At 30.1% G+C, this 18,653-nt stretch overlaps 2 protein-coding genes across 2 annotated transcripts in view; both read right to left on the bottom strand.

Annotated features, from left to right (window-relative positions):
- The window catches only part of LOC142331826 (uncharacterized), a 28,497-nt gene extending 11,122 nt beyond the window's left edge, over window positions 1-17,375 (bottom strand). The window contains exon 1 of the mRNA XM_075377968.1: window positions 17,190-17,375. The gene's annotated coding sequence lies outside the window, so the exon portion shown is untranslated. The remainder of the gene's footprint in view (window positions 1-17,189) is intronic.
- LOC142330890 (alpha-(1,6)-fucosyltransferase-like) overlaps window positions 1-18,653 on the bottom strand; it is a 99,927-nt gene that overhangs the window by 12,689 nt on the left and 68,585 nt on the right. The window lies entirely within an intron of this gene.

The following is an 18,653-nucleotide window of genomic DNA, read 5'->3' as shown; positions in this document are numbered from 1 at the left end:
TAAGGATTCCAACACTAGGAAGCATGGAGCTTCATAAACCTTGGTTTATTGTATGAAGCTCCAGATAATTAATTTTAAACAAGCAGATTAAAATTATTGTACTTACTACTTTTTTAAATTTTAGATATGACTAATTAATTAATTTTGGGAAGGTGTAAACAAAACAAATATTGCATTACATGTTGTAAATGGTATGTTGATTTGCATTAAGTACTACAACATCATTTTTGGTTAATGTGGGTAAGTATAATGATTGATTGATTTGTTATTTTCTAATGGGAAAGAAAACTCTGATGAGAGAATTTACCTATAATGTGAAAAGCAATATTAAGAGATTGACTGTCAAAGAATTTTGAGGTTCAGTGTGATGCTGAAAATTTTTTTGCCTTTTTTTCAGAGTGTGTTTATTACAGTGTGACATGATTAGGGGCAAAGACATTTTTAATATGTATAATTCAAGGAAAATAATAAAAAAATCTTTTTTCTATTTAAAAATAATATTTTTTATTTTGTTACTTAACTCGATTTCTTATGTTTAGAATCCGATTTCACATTCATCACTACAGTATTCATTTTCCTCCTGACATTATAATAATTCATTATTAAAGTTTTACGTTTATAAAATAAAGTATTTTCAACATTCTGTAAAAACAAAAAAAACTGCCACAATTTTAACAAAAAATATATGAAAATTACTTAAGACACTTTTTTTACAATAGCTATCTGTAAAAATAACTAATAATAGTAGACTGGTAGTTTAACTAGTTATGCATCAAAAATCTTAACTAGAATTCTATACAGAAGAATTGAGAGGAGAGTGGAAGAAGTGTTAGGAGAAGACCAATTTGGTTTCAGGAAAAGTATAGGGACAAGGGAAGTAATTTTAGGCCTCAGATTAATAGTAGAAGGAAGATTAAAGAAAAAGAAACCAACATACTTGGCGTTTATAGACCTAGAAAAGCCATTCGATGTTCAGCATTTAAAAAAAAATTAGGGTTCAAATACAGAGATAAAAGAACAATTGCTAACATGTACAGGAACCAAACAGCAACAGTAATAATTGAAGAACATAAGAAAGGAGTCCGACAAGGATGTTCCCTATCTACGTTACTTTTTAATCTTTACATGGAACTAACAGTTAATGATGTTAAAGTACAATTTAGATTCGGAGTAACAGTACAAGGTGAAAAGATAAAGATGCTACGATTTGCTGATGATATAGTAATTCTAGTTACTATATCAGAAAATAAATGATGTAAAATTAAGACACTGTGAATCCCTTTATGCAGTAGATTTTTGAATATGAAGATTCTTTAATAATATTTCTTTAAATTGTAGAATTATATATACCCGCAGTCGGAGGACCAATAAAAATGTATATCGAAAAGTGGAGATGTTTGTTTTAATAAAATTATTCTTGAGTTTTTGTGATTATAATTATTTTATTGTAATTGTAAATATCATTTATATGTATAACATTAATAACTTATAAATCTTTATGTAAGTTTATCGTATTAATAAATTCAGTGAGTGAAATAAGACTATACGAGTCCTTAGAGGCTAGTAATAGTCTCTTAGAAGACTGGAATAGGACTGAATGAAGTGAGGAGATTACTTATATACTGTGTTCGGAACCGCTGAATCGTCAGAAGCCGAGTGTATCTGAAAGGAGCTGTGTAACCTGTAAAGAGCCGAGTGATGCTGACAGGAGCTGAGTGCATCCAAAAGGAGCTGTGTGAACTGTATGGACCCGCTGAATCATCAGGAGCCGGATGCGACCGAAAGAAGCCAAAGATCTTTAAATTTTAAAAGTCTTCATGAATGAAACCTAAGACTATGAGTTAATTTTCAACATTACTATGAGTTAATTTTTCTTCTTAATTTTTAAACTTCTGTTTTTTAATTAGAACAAAAGAATATTCCATAATAATTTTACTTTAAGATGAAAGAGAATAATGAAAACACAAGATATATTGTAATTCCGATGAGTGATGTTAGAAATCGGTTTGACCAGGAATTGTGATTTACCGTTTACATAAATTTATACAGAATGTTTATACGATGATGAGCCGGCTATACGTTTTTGGATTCTACTTTAAAAACTAAACAAAAAATATCCATAGGAAAAATGGTAATTTCTTCTTTGTTCTTCCCCATCTGTAATTTTGTTACTTTAATAAAAAAATTTATATCTCAAGTTCAGATCTAAGAATCACATCGTTATTTGGTAAAAGTCTTGGTAATAAAAGTTTTAAAATTAGCAAAAAATCAGGACTTAAATACCTTAACAAATTACAAAATGTTACAAAATCAAAAAATGTTAATTTTTTGATCCGTTGCATAAATATAAGGTTCTCCATAAATATAAGTTTTATCAAAATGTATGTTATTAAGCCTTTTATTTTTTTTAAATCGGTTAAAAAATAGCCGAGTTATGGCAGATAATTGAAGTTGTAATTTTGTGTCTGTTTTCATGTCCTCCACTTTATGTTCAATTCGATTAAATATTAATTGTTTTTATTTATTGTTAATATTGTATTGTAAATTAGTATCAAATTAAATAATAATTTTACGATAGACCTATTATCTTTTCACGAGCACAGTAGAAGTATATCGTACGCGTTATAATACAGGGAATATTTATTTAGACGCGCTACAAATGTACGTTTACCCGGAAATCGACCGAATCGAACAACAAAGTAACGTTGCTGTAATGTTTCAACAAGATGGTGCGCTCTCGCACTTTAGCCTAGGCGTTCGACGGGGCCTTTCGATGAAAGATTTCCTAATCGTTGAGTCGGTCGAGCCGGTCTTATGCTTTGGCCTGCGAGAAACCCGTATTTGACACTCCTAGACTTTTTTCTACGGGGATACGTTAAAAACAATCGTCTTTTTTGGGGTGGGGTTGCGATTTTGCAATTATTGTTATTTTTTAATCGTTAACAAATGCGCCTAAGAAAAATATGGCGAAATTCCCCATAAAGTGACGAAATCGCCTGTGATTAGACAGAATCTGGAGATATTGAGGGCAACCTTGTTCTACAGACTCATCCCGCTGACCTTTTATGCAGAAAATGTAATGACACCAATGCTCCATATATAAAAGTAATCTGACCACGTTTGGTCAAAATCGGTTCAGTAGTTCTTGAGATATAAAGTGATTTAGAAGCCAACCCCACACACACACACACATAATCTTAACATACGAAAAATTTCCAGGGTGTCAAAACGTCAAGATCCGGTGAAAACCACATATGCCCAAATTGGACCGATACAATACTTTCCCTTCTATACCTATAGCGCTATCTAGACGGGAAAGTAAAAATGGAGATATATATGATTTATTGGATATCTTTCTTTGAAGAAATAATATCGCTGATTTTCCTGATGGTATGGTAGCAAGATTGCCTTTTAACCAGAGATTTCGAGTTTTAATTATAGATACTAAATTTTTTAACAGTGTTCGTCAGTCAGATCTTGCGATAACGGCCTCAGAAGCGGTGTTAACGATTCCTGTTGGCGCGTTAAAATATCGACTTTTTGAAATATAAATTTTCTTTTGTTATTTATCAATTAGCTTTTATCTCGATTAATTTTTAATTATATTCTTGCATTTTATATGAGAATAAAGTTAACGCGTCAAATTAAAACAGATATCACGCAAGGCTAACCCTAGCGTTTTTGCCGCTGTAGGCAAACCCCAAAATTCCCGCCACCGCCAAGCTTCAAAAAAAGTTTAAAATTAAAAAAAAAAAAAAACAGAATTATAAAAGAACTATGTTAACCAGAAAAATGACATATAATTGAATTAAGACAATAATACTAATACAGATTTACGGAAAATTGTTTTATTGAAAAAAAAATTACATTTTTAACGAGTTAACGACAACTAAAACAAGTACCTACTATTTTCAGAGACGATTTAAATATACTTTTAAAAAAATAAACAAAACTAGTAATAAATAGTAAATAATATTATTTTCTACATTGAAGTAATCGAAATATATTATTGCGGGTAGTTATTTCTTTTGCGATCTAATTCAGGCGGCTTTGTCGCTACTAAATTTTGCCGCCGTAGGCATCGCCTACCTTGCCTACCGCCAAGTGCCGGCCCTGAAACGTGAAAAAATATTAATTTTACCGTTTATCGAAGAACAGAATGAATTTTTCCAAACGTAGTTTACAGAAGTATACTTAGAAAAAACAACTTTTTTTCAGAACTTTGAAAGTTTGCTTAGTGATATTACAGATATTACTATAGAATATAACTCTCACTGTTTGAAAACCTACTTAAATATATGCCGTCACAAATTTGAGTATACAATTAAATTGTAGTCTGTTCTACATTTCACTGTATCAAGCAAGTTGGACATGTTCGACAAACAAAAACAACACAAAACAGAATAAACCTTTGTAAACCATCTCGTGGAAACTGAATTCTTACATAAAGTTACCGACACGCCGTGCAAATCCTAACTTTTTTAAATACGGATAAAGTTTGCGTGATCCACTTCTCAGTAAGAAATATATAAATATAAATATAATTGTCAAAAATAGTAAAATTTCTGTTATACATAATGTAAAATGTTTGGACCGTCTAATTAGATAATAAATTTTCATTAGAATAGCCTGATTTCATTTACAGTGGGTCAAATCACACTGTGTTGCTTTGAAATATTTTATTAAACGCTAATCTTTCATCATCGTTATCTAAACGATAACGATGATAGGGCATACATAAACGTAATTTATCATTACGTTTATGTATACCCTATCTAAAATATAATACTGTTTTGTGATTACTTGAAAAAGTAAAAAAATATATATACTAAAATAGACTATCAGAACTTCGTTTTGTACCGGTAAATGCGATTCGTGTAAATTATTTCGTAAATTAAAAATTCTGATGTTTCCGTGCATTTATATTTATGAATGTATAACATTTGCAAAGAAGTAAATGTTATTTATTATTTTAATAAAAATTAAAAAGCGAAAATTTTAATTATCTGGTAACAAATTAACAAGCGATTTTCCCTTTGCAAGCGTGCATTTACGAGTGAATTCTTGTATTACTGATGAACCTATGTTGTACACATGTAGTTCTATCAAGACGGAACATTAGATTTGATTAAATTAAATAAAAAGCTTTATCAACCCCTCGTGTACCGTCGGTATATTAATTTAATCTAGTTTTGAAGGTACAGTTTTATTTAATTTATTGTAAATACATCGATTGCGATATATTATTACAATCCATTTTAAAAAATCCAGATTGCGATTAAAACAAAATGTTTATAAATAAATGTAATAAAATATTTTTTTATACTAATAAATAAAAAAACAAAATAGTTCAATAGCCGATGACAAATATAATTTATAAAATTCTATCGGTCATAGCTGATAGAGGACTATTTTACAAAGACAAATTTTAGAGATAATTATTTTTTCGTTTAATTTTTTGATGACGCGCCAAAAGAAAATAATTGTCAGTCGGTTACTAATGCGATGGTGGAGTGAGACAGTGAGGGGAATCACCCCCCTCACTGACCCGCTGCGCCTCTGTCGCGCTGTCCCTCTGTTAAACACGAACAGAACGGCCAGCTGTCTTCCTTCGCGTCTGATTGGCTACCGTCGGACAGTACTGATCACGCCATGGTACAATTCAAATACAACCGCTAACGTAACGGTCATCACTTCTAAACGAGTAACAAAGTTATTAGCATCACTATTTCTTATATAGACGTTCGATATAATTAAATTAAATCAAGATTAGTCCATTATTTTATATTGATTACATTTTATTTAAAATAATATTAATAATTTCCTTTAATTTTAATAAATACATTTAAAATATATCGATAAAGTATATTCGTTTTGTAAAGTAAAAAAAAATTTAACAATAAATTATAACAGATCAAATTTCTCCTGTTTTATTTACAATACGACCTCGTAATATCCTACACGTGTAGTTTAACGAGCGAGGAATAATTCCTCAGACATAAAACTTCAAGAAATTAAAAAAAAAAATCATACACCTTTTTGACTGATTACCATACTTTTCCTTCTTTCAGTATACCTTTAGTTCTATGCCAGGAAAATAAAATGAAAAATATTTTCGATCGGTTTATATATATATTCTGTGTATTTTTTCATTAAAAAAATTATAATAAAAAGTCATTTAATAAAAATTTCCAAAAAAACGTGTAAGATGACATGTAACATGCAAGATGAGAGATAATTTATCTTAAAAAATAAAAAAAAACCGTAAAAAGTGATCGATTTTGTTAATAAATAAATAAAAAATTCAAAATGCATAAGAAAATAGTTTCTTAATACACGTTTTAATTTTAGTTCATTTTTACTTCCTTGTACGAAGTAAGAAAGTATTGTGATCGCGAAAAATTTCGATATTCAGATTTCAACTGAAATATACATTTTTACCATCCGTGAATCCAATTTGACTACTTTCGGCGTGACGTCTGTACGCATGTATGTATGTACTTAAGTATTTGGCATAAGTCAAAAAAGATTAGCCGTAGGACGTTAAAATTTTGTGTTTAGGACTGTTATAACATCTCGTTGTGCACCTCCCCTTTTGATTGCAATCCACTGTACCAAAAGTGTCCAAAAAAGACCAAAATCTAGTTTCTAACTGCAGTAATAAGCCCACATTGAAAGGATTTCAACGTTATATCGTAAATGGTATTTATTTTCATTTGTTCCAGTTATAGCCAAATAAAATTTTAATTAATGAAATATTTGAAAGGGGAAAGCATATCCGTTCAAATCCCCTTTTTCATCTACATTTAAAATTTTTTTTTTAATTTTAATATATTGATTTATTAATAATTATTAACCTTTCATTATAAAAAAATACGATGAATAATAATTCAATAACAAACAAAAAAAAAAAAGAAAAAATATCTACAATTATTAATGAGATAAAATTTTACGTATTTACATTTAAAAAAAGTGTAAGTATAATTTAATAGGCGTACAAAAAATCATGTGTTGTCAACATCAGATTCTATGTAGTTAAAAATTAATAATATTTTTACATTAATCATAAATTAATTTTTTTTTTTTTTTAATCATTTAATGGTATTAAATTGTAAATTTATTACAATTTTTATACTCGTTCATTAAAACAAGATTAATTTTATATTGTGGTTTATGTTCAGCCCAAATAAAAAAATTGGTTATTAATGTTTAAAGAGCATTATTATTTTAAATTTCCTTTTAATTTCATGGAACAAGGATTATTTTTTCCCGTCACGATCTTCAGTAGTTTTTAATGGGCGTTCATTATGAATGACTTACATCATGTTTATATATATATATAACAAGTATTATTGAAATCTGATACCGACTGACTGAAATGTGCTGCGGCTCCATCGTGGTGAAACCACATATTTCCTCTTAATTGGAGAGTTTAAAAAAAAAAATGATAATTTTCTCCATCTAAACGATTTGTTAGAATGAAAGAAAATTAAATCCAAAGTATATGCACATTATAATATTTTACACGTGATTAAAAATCTGTTAAGAGAATTTGTAAACAAATTATTTTGAATACTGTGTACTTACAAGTATATAATTTGTGTAAACTTCTTTTTTAAATTACTGTATAAAAACTCATATTGGATAGCACACAGATCTGATTAACTCACCACAAATCAGTTGTTTACTAGCTGATTCTCAAAGTCAAAGGTTATGAGATTCAAAGCCTAGTAAAAGTTAGCTACCTTTATATGAAATTGAGTACTAGACAGTAAATGCCAGAATACTTGACGGTTGAAATTCAATTAACCACAGGTCTCGGGAATTGTCAGCCTAAGTCACCTCATTTACATGTCATACGTATCATTGGGTCATGGAGGGTTGCTTATTATTTACTCGTTGAACATATTGTAATGTACACTTTAGGAGAAAAGAGCAAATTATACATTAGAATATATTTAAGAATTACATTATAATAGGAAATGTACGTTACATAGACTATATTTATACTTAAGGTGTAAGTTAAGAAAATATTAAAAGCTTATACAAGTTTTTTTTTAAAATGAGCAGTTACACTAAAATATTTTACAAATATAACTAACATAAAATGTGGATGATAGTATAGAAAAAGTTATTTTATGTACTAATATTTAGTTGTAAGAAACATTTCATCTAGTATTACTAATTGTAATCAACGTGTGGATAAATAAAGGTTATTTATATATAAAACACACACACAGACACACACACACACACACAGACACACAAATATATAAACTAGGTAATTTGCTGCATTGAACTTTTATCAAAACCCGATTAATTTTGTACTTACCTTACATACAAGTTTAGTTTTAATTACAAATTAATAGTAATACCACTGTTAAACATATTCCTGAATAATATTTCACATTATAATAAATATAATAAAACCAATTTATGATGTTTCAAACGAACGCAAGATTTAATAAAAATGTACTGTTTTAACGCACCAACAAGCGTCTAGAAAGGTTGTCCTTCAATCTGACGTTCGTTAATTTCCGCGTACATTCGTTCAAGCCCGAAGCTGGCTACATACGACATCTGTTGTTACATCAGGATTCATAAACTGCGTCGGAGATATTTTTACAGACTACCTTTTTATAAAGTAACATATTATAAAACGGATTTTTTTTTAATTTATGCATTACTATTACAGTTAAATTTATCTTTTTTTTTTAATTACTTATTTTTTTATTTCATGAATTAATTTACTACGACGTTTTATAGAGAAGCTTATGTATGGGAATATGGAAATGGAATTTAGTAGCGTATAAAAAATGCCATGCCTGACGGGATTTCGAACTCGGGACCTCCGGATAAAAAACCTAGACGCTACCACTCCACCACGAAAATCGACGGGTAAATATATATATTTTTAAATTATATAAATAATTAAAATATTATTATTATTATTATAAGTATTATTATTACTTAGTTTAATTTTAGGTATTTGTTTGAAACATAGAACCCCATTATTTGAGTAATTTCATCTGTGTCTGGGGTAATGTTTATAAAAAATAATTAAAGCCTCGAGCCAACAGTTTAACCTAATCCACTTGTAACGCATCCAATGTAAATCTTTTTATTACTTATTACTGATTAAATAATTAGTATTATTTACTTTTTTAATATTAATACAATTTTTGAAACGATAATTTGCAGTGGTTTTATTCTTTGTTTGTATTATTCAAATAAAATAAGAGTAAATTAAACAATCTTTTTAACTAAAAATCCTTTCGTGTAAAGATTAAACTAACTTAAAGAGGAACGTACTTCAGTATGATGTAAATGCACTTCAAGGTACCTTAAATAAAATTTCACGTAAACCCACATACAAACACACAAAAGATTTTATTAACCCTCCCCTTTGAGATTAATGAGTGCGATGTAACACTCGAAAACCGTCTTTATTCCGTTGGTTCACAAACGATAACTTAACTACCTATCATTGTATTTACTAAATTAGTGTCTACTCAAATATTCCTTTATTTACAGATGTTTGTTACGTAAGTAAACTAGAAAATCCAAAAATAATACGATTTTAAATTATAATTTTCAATTAATATTAAATAATCAGATGTTTCACGAACATCAATTACATATACACACGTATGTAATACCTGTTAAATTAAATTTACACATTTTTAAAAGTATGTAAAAATTTTATTTCGCTAATTATTTTTTCATTTTTTTTTTATTATCATTGAATTATTATGTATCGTAATTTTTTTTTAGAATCACGGGTTAATAATTATTAAATCAGTATATTTAAATTAAAATAAATAGTTGAAAAAAAAAATAAAAGGAGATGAAGTCTGATTCAAACCGATGAGTCTTCCCTTTAAAGATCAAAATATTTTATATTTTTACATCACGCCGAAACTAGTCAAAATGGATTCAGGGATGGTCAAAATGTATATTTCCATTTAAATCTGGAAACCGAAACGTATCGCAATCACAATTAAAATAAGTAAAAATAATTTAATATTAGACAACGTATAATTTTAAAAAAAAATTGAAGGTGAATGAAACTAAATTGATGGTCTGTAAACTAAATTTTAGATGGAATAATTTTTCATTATATTTTTTTTTGTTTAAAAGTAGGGTAGTTGGAAGATGTTATCGGTGAAGATCGTTGCCGTACTGAGATGAAGCAGAGAAAAGTGAATATAGAGAAAAAATTGATGAAATCCGACAACACTGTTGTCGGGAAGTCATGGTATATTACGCAATGCTTCCAGGGAAGTGTTCCTATCCTAATCCATTCGTAACCATCCAATTTACATATTTTTATCGAGATATTTATTATAACTGATTAAGGTGAGTTTATTTATATTTTTAATATAATTACAATTTTTGAAACGATAATTTGTATCCTTTGTTTGTATTATTCAAATAAAATATGACTAAATTAAACGATCTTTTTAACAGAAATTCTTTCGTAAAAAGGTTAGAATTATTGAAAAGACACGTACTGTAAATGAACAGCTAAGTTAAATAAAATTTCAGACACCGAAGATTTTATTAAGTGCGATATTACACCCACATAAACACGATAAAAAACTACATGTCATTGTAATTACTAAATTAGTGTCTACTCAAATATTCCATTTTTTAAATATTTATTAGATTAAAAATGTTAGAAATCAGTTTACACTCGTTTATTTTTACAAAATAAATTATCGACTCCTAAATAGCTTACCGTTTATTACACGAAGATTAATTTTTACTTGAAAATATTCGGAACGAGCGTTAAAATATTTTAAATTCTATTCGTAACATTTAAAAAATATTACCGATAATCTTTTAATTGAATTTTCCTTTTAAAGTGTATTATAAGGCATAAAAAAATCGGTTTAGTAGGTCGACTGGATCAAACAACCTGCTAACATGTCGAAGGTTCTGGTTTGATTCCAGGCACGAATTTAGCGATTCTTATCAGCCGTGATTCATCTAGTTAATTATGTGTTTAAGCAGGAATAAAAATCTGAGGTTAAAAAAAAACCTTGAGATTATCCAGGATAAACTAATTGTGTCTTCAAATAACTTACATAATGGTGTAAATTAAATGTAAATCCAACAATTAATATGTAGACTGAAATTTTTCGTTACGATTTTTTAATTGAATCTAAGAGAAAAAAAAAAATCACATTAGTAGTCGGGTTCTATAACAATCGTCTGATGTACTGAAGGTCCTGTGTTCGATTATGAACTTGGTTCGGTATTTTTATGCGATTACCATTTCATTTCATTCATTACATACAATAATAAACGACGCGAAATAAAAAAATTACAAAAAACTATGTTTCTTTGGCTGATCAAAGGAGCACTGAAATTTAAAAAAATGTAATTAACAATTTAACGATGTACTTGTATTTTCGAAATAAAATTCTATACGCGTAATTTTTTATTACTAAAAACGACGTAGCGCTTTTCTTTTTAGTTCATCCGCTTTTCTAGAACTACCCTGGCAAAAGAGCTTGAAAACCTTTTGAAGATTCTTGGAACGCCGTCTAGCTGCCTACCCGTGTGATTGGAATGCGATAAGCAAGTGTTGCATTTCTGGCTTAAGAAAAATCCTCAATAATCGGTTATTTTTATTAATCCTTAAGCTTAATGTCAGTAGCCATCCCCCAGTTTATGAAAAAGATACGAAAATCTTTGTACGGAATTGTGCGCTTCACAGTTCCAGCGGCGTTGTGTTTAGCTGTTGTGCGCATGCGCACATAGGAAACTGCCAGGAAGAGAAAGCACTGTCGCTCCCGCAGAGCCCACCCTGGCGTGCCGGCGGAAGATAGTTTTTTTTACGCCACGTGTTTACGGAAACTTCCTTTTTCGTTCGCTTCTCTAATTCGATCATCTGCGGAAGGAATACGAAAGTGTTTATTTGTCTTTTCAGTAGCGATCAGAAGACTGCTGAAAGCAAGGACTCTTTGATCGCCAAATCAGAAGGGCTAAAGAGAAGGTAATTAGTAAAAACTAATAACGTATTTGTTTCTGCGTACATAGAAATTGAAATTAACCGCCGTTGGAGTATAGTGTTTTTAAGCGGACATTTTATCGCCTAATATTACTAAAAAATATTATCTGTTGACATTTTATTATTTATTCGATTAAACCGAATAGGCCTTTTAAGCGTAATGTGCTTAGAAACGGTGTGCCGTATTCTTGAATGTAATTAAGTGTAGAATTAGATTATTATCCTGCTTTCTGCTATCGATTCATTCTTGTTTTCGGTTCTTTTATTTTACAGAAAACCGCGGCCTTGAAAAGGCTAAGAAAATCAACCTCGTTAAATTTAGCTACGAACCGCTACCGTTCATGTCTGTTTCTAACCAAACGACATGATTTCAGCGATGAAGAATTCCAGAAACCGGGTATCTCTCGATAGGATGGACCGATTTGGATGAAATCGGCACGATGATTTTTTGTACGTGACTGCGATTAATTTGTCACGATAGGTGTAGGAGGCAAGGAGATGTGGACCTTAAGGTCCTGTATCTCAAAATTTTATTCAAAGGGCAGAAATGTTTCCTAGCGAACATATTTTCCGGTATTATTCAATCCCCTATAAAGGGATAAAAATATCCTTTTTTCGGTTTCTCGCGCGGTTGGCGAATGGACCTGTTGGTCTGCCTAAATTATATTTGAACTTTATTTCGACGAAATAGACTTTTCCGTAATCGGTCTAGAAATGTTAATCGCTGAAATTACTTAATTTTTCATATTTACTTATAATTCTAACGTTACATATTTGTTAAACTGTTTACGCCGTATCAAAACAGTACATACTGAGAATATTATTAAGCGACGTCAGGAACTGGGTGGAGCGAAAGCGCGGGAACACAGGCTACGAATTTACCCGGCTCCTGTCTGGACATAGATGTTTTCGGGAGTTGTCGCTCCTCGATCACCCCCTGGGGACGCCTTCCGGTCATACGGATTCGGATAGTAGAGTGCCTGTGTGATCATGCAGGGACTGTACATATCATATGGCTTAGATCCGGGCCCTGCACGATAGGGGGGCAGGTTTTTTTTTAGCGGGGGAGAACCCCGCACTGCCGTCAGTGCTGGCCTGACGGCGGCTGGCAGAGATTCCCCCCCCCCCCTACGGAAAGAAAAAAAAATGAATATTATTAAAAATACTGATATCAACATTTTATTTTTATTAAATTTCAACTCGACCCGTATTCTATTTTCCCATTTTTGACAGCTGTTTTTAAACGCTGTACAGAGAAGTGAATACAGTATAAAAAATTAATGAAACTTATAGTAAAATCCAATATAAGTTACGTAAATTAGCGAGCGATTTAATAAATAAACCTCGAAAATGAGAAAACTATTTCAAAAGAACAAAATATTTTTTTTAAATTTGGTAAATATAAAAAGCATACAAATGCTGCATAATGAATATGTACAACTTTATCCCGGTTTCAAAATCGCCACAATAAACACTTAAATTACTTATATACGCTATTACTATCTCGTATCAGACATATATATATAGGTTATCCACGTTAAAAATGTACATTTATTTCTACTGTGGAATTTTTAATCCCCATAATAATACTAGAAAGGCAACACGACATTTTTAAGAAATTATACGCATAATAACTTTTAAGATACGAGTAATAAATAATTTCTTATTTTTTACCGTATTTTACGATAATTTATTCGGTTAACGTAGTTTCTCAAAATTTTTGGAACTCTGCTTCAGATCGTGCTTAAAACACAATTAACGTTTCGTTAATTATTCCGTTATATTTAATAAACGGATGTAGAAAGTTTAAACATTTTAAAAGATTTATTACGTTTTTTAACGGGATTTAAAAAACATTCGGTAGAATAAATCCATAATACATCCGTAGATCGATTAACTCATTCCAATCAGGAAAAGGAAAGGTGGATATCGTTTTGATAATAACCGTAAATTAAAAGAAGATTTCCATCTTTGAGTTAGTGGTGTGTTTATTTCTGTAAACTACAGGTACGTAAAACTGATAGGCGACGGTCGTAAACGTATCAAACAAATATCACACCTTTATAAAACAATGCAAGCAAAACCGACAACAAAATCCGTTCAGCACGCAACACCCGGTCAGTTTACCGAAAACGATTTGGATGGATTTCAATTAAACAACAGATTTTTCTTTGAAATTACGAACGGTAACGTATTCCTTATAAAATTATGATCATTTCCGTCTTCATTTTCTCAATTTATCCACCATCGTGTCATATTAGTAACGTTTTCATCGGTTTATTATCGTCTGCGAGTAAAGAGTAATTTTATTTGCAATTATTTCTAAATTCGGAAAAAAAAATTAGGTTTAAATTACGGACAAAATTAATAGGATAGCTGCCGTAATTACAATGAAGTTAAAGTTAAAATAGAAAGTAATTGTAATGTTTACAAGCTGTAATTTTAACGATAAATATTGTTCGAGCTGGTTGTAAGTAATAGTTCAGATGAAAAATTAGATATTATTTGTAAATCACCCGTCAAGATTGCGATTATTATTTTAAGATAGGTAAATCAGATTCATATTTTAAGTTTTTTTGTTATTTTTGCGTAATAAAATAAATTTTATATCCATTGAAATGTTATTTTTTTGAAAAATGCTTAGTACATTTTTGGAAGGCGTAATTTGTTTTTATCTATTTCAAGAAAAATTGCCCGTAATAACGAATAAATTTGAGCGGTGCAAAAAAGTAGATTTCTTTGCTTGCGAATTCCGAGTTTTTATAAAATGTTTATAGCGCCTTAGAAATTAAAGAAATCTGCATATCAAACGGAAATATTTATAAAACAATCGAACTTTATGTTTCAACCTGGCTCGGTTCTTTTAATCTTGGAGGTGGCAGTACATCGTATCTCGTTAAATTTATTATTTTTATTTATGTTTTTTTAGCAAATTAACCAGAGGCAGGGGCAATTTTTTTTTGTTTTTTACCTTCCTTCACCCCTTTTGAAAAATCGAAGTCTGTTGTTATTTATTCGCGTGAAAATTACACACATCAGAGAACCAATAGATTTACCGCTGAAAGAAAAATCTGAAAAATTATAAATACGGATTCTATTATTTATTATAAAAAAATGTTACGCGCTTTTTAAGTGTGTTAACATTTTCCGTTGAAAATACATTTTTTTAAAAATAATAATAAACGTTCTTCTGGTAGCGAGTGATCTTTTTATTTAAATATTCTACATTACATTACACAATTAACGATTACTAAAATTACAAGCGATAACAAAATTCTAATAGATATTTCACTAGTAATAATTTTTTTTTTCTTTTTAACAGGTGACAAATTAATTTTATCTAAAGCTAATGTTTTTAAACTTATATAAAATTCTGTGCGTCGAGACTAATCAAAACTTAGTTCATTATATAATTTTGGATGCCCGCGATTTTTTCGCATACTGTGGGTTATTTATTTATATAATTTTACCGTTATTAGGATCGATAAGATATATTCCTTAAAGTGTTTTAGTTATTTTTTACTTATAATTTACAACTTTTATTTTTACGTAAAAGGAAGTATTGTAATCGGGAATAATTTCGGTTTTCAGATTTCAACGGAAATATCCATTTTCACTTGTTTTTGCGTGACGTCTGTACATATGTATGTGCGTACGTAATTACCTCGCGTAGCTCAAAAACGATTGGCCGTAGAATGTTGGAATTTTGGATTTAAAACAGTTGTAACACATCTAGTTGTGCACCTCCCCTTTTGATTACAATCGGATGAACCAAAAGCGTCCAAAAAAAAGCCAAAATTTAAAAAAATTAGATTTTGAACTTTTTCTTAACTGAAGTAATAAGCTCTGATCGAGAGGTTTTCTGCGATATATCGTAAGCGGTACTTGTTTTCATCGGTTCCAGAGTTATAGCCCCCAATAAAATTTTAATTAATGAAAGAAAGCGACCCCACGCACTCGTGGGTAAGACTACCTTTGCGGGCCCAGTTAAGAGTTAAATTAAAAACTTGATTATATATTTAATAATCTTTACATCACACGAATTTATTTTATTTGTTTTACCGATTAACATTAGCATTTAAATTACGGGTTCGTTTATTGACTTCATGTAGTTTTTAATTCTTAAGTAATTAACCGTTTAAAACAATATCTTTTTCACGTGTAAAGAAGGATATATTTTAGGTAAAAGGGCCGTATTAAAACCACATGTTTTCGCGTCCCTCAGTTTTCTGTTTTTTATTAAATATTTATTAATTAAATATTTACTCGATTAGTATTAGGGCATAGAGTATATTTTGGTGAACATTTTCAAGTGATTTGATCAATTTTACAAGTGATTTGATCACGATTCTGTGATTTATTGTAGAATTTTACGGTTTTTAATTTTAATATTAACTTTGCTGGTAGACATTTTTTTTGGATGCTTCTTCGCCTTTGAGTGTGCGTGTGAGTGAGTGAGTGTGTGTGTGTGTGTGTGTGTGCTGCCAGGCCAGCTGCGCTTCCCTTCTCTGTTGCTATTGGTGCAGAGGGGACACGTGATGCGCCATGCTGCTCTGCGCATCTCAGTTATTGCTATGTAGTGAGTGCACAAGATAAAGATAGATTTCATAAAAATAAAAAACTTTAACGTATTATCTTTTAGAATTACTAATATTCCAGGAAAACGCTTGCATATGCTAAATACTAACTCCTCCTTCCCCCAAAAATACCCGGGAGCTGCTGATTACAATACAATACATAAATATGAGCCTTATAAAAATTTAATTCACTAACGTCTAAAAATCCGGATTCCTGCAACTCTTTCTTGCGTAAAGTAGTGGGTTATTTCTATATAAAATTTTACTATTATTGGGGTCGATGAGATACGTTCCTATTCCTTAAAGTCTTTTCGTTATCGTTTCCTAATGTTCTGAGAGGATCTGGTCGGGTAGCGGTTACGAAAGATAAAAGAAAAAAATAATAAGTCGCATAAACGCTATTTAAAGTTTGTTAAATTTATAATTATATACCAGAATCGCAAGAAGAGTTTACGCGTCAACTATAATAAAGAAAAACAATACGGTAAATAACATTTACGCTACAAGAACAGAAGACTAAACTGAAAATATTACACTCTGCATCGAACACACATTATATTTGCAAATACAAAAATAATAAAATCTAATTTTACCTATTTTTATTACATTCCGACAACACAGAAACAGCCGCGAACAGTAAGTCAGAATTAAATAAAATATTTAGATAACTTAAATCTTGTAAAGAGCTTACCGCAATGATTTATCGATAACAAAACATTTACACTGCACAACCGAATGTTACGTACTCGCCTCACGAACAGAAATGCTCGATAGATTGGTAACATCGTCTTCCCCACCCATTATTATTATTAACAATAATCTTGCGTGTGTAATTCGTTGGTAAGTTCACATTTGTTGACAAATTCTAGCCGGTATTGCGAAATCGACAAAACTGCTGGCGACGTGTGTCCTTGACCACAAAATCTAATAATTTTTATTTTTTCCTTTTGCGGTACACTTGACAAAAAATACTGCATCTCTGTTATATGCGTTTAATTAAATTTTCATTAACATCTAAAGAAACATATTTACAATTCTTATTTTTATCGCTAGATTAAATAATAAAATCTTCACAATTTATTTCTCGATCGATATTATTTCAAATGAGCATAAATATTTCCATTACTTTTTGTTAGCACTAGACTAGATAGGGAATCTTGGAGAGCTGCATCAAACCAGTCAAATGACTGAAGACAAAAAAAAACTTGTTTTTCCTTATTCTAATTTTTGTTGATACTATTCCAGTCGCATAAAATATCAGTTACATATTATTCATACAGTCGATTATCCTACTCTCTTAGCCCTACTTTTTCTAAATAAGATACATCCCATATATCGTTTATTTTTTGAATTTTTAGAACTCAAAATCGTATTTTGAAATTTTAAAAACTAACTGAGATTACTAATTTTCCCTACTCCATACCCTGATGTTAGAATATTCCTGATCTGTGCTTTTCCCCTTATCGACCTAGTATCTATTAACTCTCTCTCCTGATCGAGCGATTTTTCATCCGCGTGTTTGTTACCGATGTACTGAAGCTTCATTTCTTCAAAATTTTCTGTTAGTTTTCGTTGCGGTACATCATTATGGCCGACAATGATATTTTTCTGTCGATTATCGTTTCACCTTGGACGATCTTAACTTTGCCGTTCTTCATTTTTCTATTAATTTTATTTCACAATTTCTATATACAGTACATCGCCCGTAAATTTTTAAGTATAATATAACGAATTATATGAAATCAAAGAGCGATTAAACGATCGCCAACAAGAAACAAATAAATGAAATGACGATCAGCTCCGACTTGGCAAGAATATTGTGCGACAATATCAGAAGAGTAATGAACTAAAAGATACACATTTTTTGGACCTTATTAAAGATCCGGCATGCATATCTCAGTGTATATCTTGTTGTTCTTATGTGGGTCTATTTTTCAGTCAGTCTGTAATTAACTTTAATTAATGTAAATAAAATTAAACAGAAATTAAAGTAGAAAATCCAAAAATAATACGATTATAAATTATAATTTTCAATTAATATTAAATAATCAGATACT

This window comes from Lycorma delicatula, chromosome 10 (genome assembly GCF_047948215.1).
Source record: "Lycorma delicatula isolate Av1 chromosome 10, ASM4794821v1, whole genome shotgun sequence".
NCBI lineage: Eukaryota > Metazoa > Arthropoda > Insecta > Hemiptera > Fulgoridae > Lycorma > Lycorma delicatula.
This window is presented reverse-complemented; position numbering and strand designations above follow the sequence as displayed.